Source organism: Asparagus officinalis, chromosome 4 (genome assembly GCF_001876935.1).
Source record: "Asparagus officinalis chromosome 4, Aspof.V1, whole genome shotgun sequence".
Lineage (NCBI taxonomy): Eukaryota > Viridiplantae > Streptophyta > Magnoliopsida > Asparagales > Asparagaceae > Asparagus > Asparagus officinalis.
Genome location: NC_033797.1, coordinates 106925098 through 106927847, shown reverse-complemented (window position 1 = coordinate 106927847; position 2750 = coordinate 106925098).

The window sequence follows — 2750 nt, the reverse complement described above, 5'->3', positions numbered from 1 at the left end:
ATCCACCCAAAACACTAGGATTTATTGCCTATAACCCTCACAATTTTTATATTTTATTAAATTCCATCTGAAAATTTCTCATTCAATCCCCTTGATTAGCAACATTACCTCTAACATGAAGGGACAAATCCAGAAACTTTGGTCACTAGGGGCATATGTCTATAACTAATATATGATATTTTTATTTAAATAATAATGACACTAATACCAATTGTGGATGTTTATTTTAATATATCTAGGGGTCAAGTCGGTCAATGAGGCAAATAGTGTGAGGGAAAATTGAAATATGGCCTTAGTACTAAATTTGCATATTGACATGTGTGATTGCACGTGCAAGTAACATAAAACTTTTATCTAAACATTCTATGCCCTACATGTATATTATACTATAAAAAGAATGTGTATTTGTAGAAACTCTACTGAAAAAGCATGTGCATAGTGTAAATGTTCAAGATAATAATATAAGTATAAAAATATATTTTATCCTTGATTTAAAGATAAAATTAAGGCAAATTAATATTTAAAAAATTTGATTGATGAAACTATTTACAAAAATTGTGTTTCTCGAGTAAAATATATATAGGAAAAACTATGCCAAGACCCTAAAATTTGGAAATGGATGTGCTCTGGTCCTTGTATTTTTTTCTTTGACCAAAAATAAAAAACACATTGAAATTTTTTATTTGGGAAAAATGTGTCCAGGCCCCAAAAGCAGAAAGTTTATGTGACGAGGCCCCTCATAGTTTCCCTCATATGGATCAGCCCCTTGAAGTGTGATACTTTGTACTGCAGTCCCTTTTTAGCAATTATTACATGCCAGCTAAGCTAAAATCCCCAAATTATCCTTATCCTCATCCTCTCTCCTCAATCCCTCAGACCCAACACTCATCTCCTCTCTCTCTCTCTCTCTCTCTCTCTCTCTCTCTCACTCCCTCCGCTCGCTCCCATAAACTACAAGCTTCTGCAAGCTCGTCGCCCATAGTCCTCGCCCTCCTCGCTGTCGCCGTCTCCGCTCAGGCCCAAGGCTCCCCTCGAGTTTTCCACCGCCTCCCCTCCCTCCTCGCGCCATCCTCGTAGCGTAAATTGCCGTCGCTCCCTCATCGTAGAAACTATTGCGCAGTCAAAACAAACATGTACAGTATAATTATGAACACAATTTGTAAACTAAACCAATCAACTATAATTATAGGAGCATACACCATAGGCAAGACATGTTGTCACTACATCCACGACCGGTGGAGCTCAGCTTTTAATCGATTCGTTGTTGTACTTCTCTCAGAGGTTGAGATGATGAAGGAACGATTTGTAATATTCAAAGCGATATAATGAGAGGTAGAAAATGAGCCCAAGCGAAAGGAAGACACAGTGTGATAGACAATATAAAGGGCTACACATTGGTGAAGACGGTGGTGAAAACGGAGACCGGAGGTTGCCGGAAAACGTGCGCAAAGTCGTCACGATGCTGCTGTTTTCTGATCGTTGCTACCATCAAGTGATGTTTCGGATGTTACCGAGAGAGATAGAGAATGAGTTAGAGCGTGATACAAATTGGAGGTGATAGGCAACATATAGGGCTACTCACAAAAGAAGAAATCGGTAAAAATAGAGATTGGAGGTGATCGAAAAGTGTGTGCGAAGTCGGCATAAAACTGCAGCTTTCTGCAGTGTAATTTCTCGCCGTTCGGGTTTGTTCTTCACTGTTTGGAGCTTTTCGCTGCTGTCTGGGCTTGTTGGAGGTGGGAGGAGGTTGCCGGGGTCATCGGGGTATCTCGGTGGGCTCCGTCGGAGGTGGGAGGAGATTTTCTCCATTCCTAAGAGCCTAGAACTAAGATGAATTAGAGTTAGAACTGGCTAGAACTAACATGGGGCGAGCTAGAACTAACATGGGGTAAGTTAGAATTAACTTAAGAGCCCAAGAGCCTAGAACTAAGATGAATTATATCTAGAACTAGTTAGAACTAACATGGGACGGGCTAGAACTAACATGACATAAGTTAGAACTAACATGACATAAGTTAGAACCAACATGGTATAAACTGGTCATTTACTATTTGATTCCGTTTGAATTTGGAAAAGCTCAAAAGACCAAAGTTGTAGTTCTCTTCAACATCTTTCCAACAAGTTTTAAATCACCTCATTCCGAGTTCGGACGGAGAAATTATAACAAAAACAACAATATAAACTAACATGGCACAAACTGTATGTAAGATCTGGAAAAGTCTAAAAGACCAATGTTGTAGATCTCTTCAACAGCTTTCCAACAAATCTTAAATTACCTCATTTCAACTTAGGATGGAGAAATTATAGTGAAAACAATAATATAAACTAACATGGTGTAGATTAGAACTAATATAACAGAAGTCAGAACTAAAATGGCATAAGTTAGAACTAACATGCTATAAGTTAGAACTAACATGTCACAAAATGGTCATTTACTATCTGATACCATTTGAATATGAAAAAGCTTAAAAGACCAAAGTTATAGGTCTCTTCAACGGCTTTCCAACAAGTCTTAAATCACCTTATTCCGTGTTCGGACGGAGAAATTACAGTGAAAATAACAATATAAACTAACATGACACAAATTGTATGTAAGATCTGGAAAAGTCTAAAAGATCAAAGTTGTAGGTTACTTCAACAGCTTTCCAACAAATCTTAAATCACCTCATTCCAACTTCAGATGGAGAAATTACAACGGAAACAACAATGTAAACTAGCATGATGTAGATTAGAACTAACATAACAGAAGT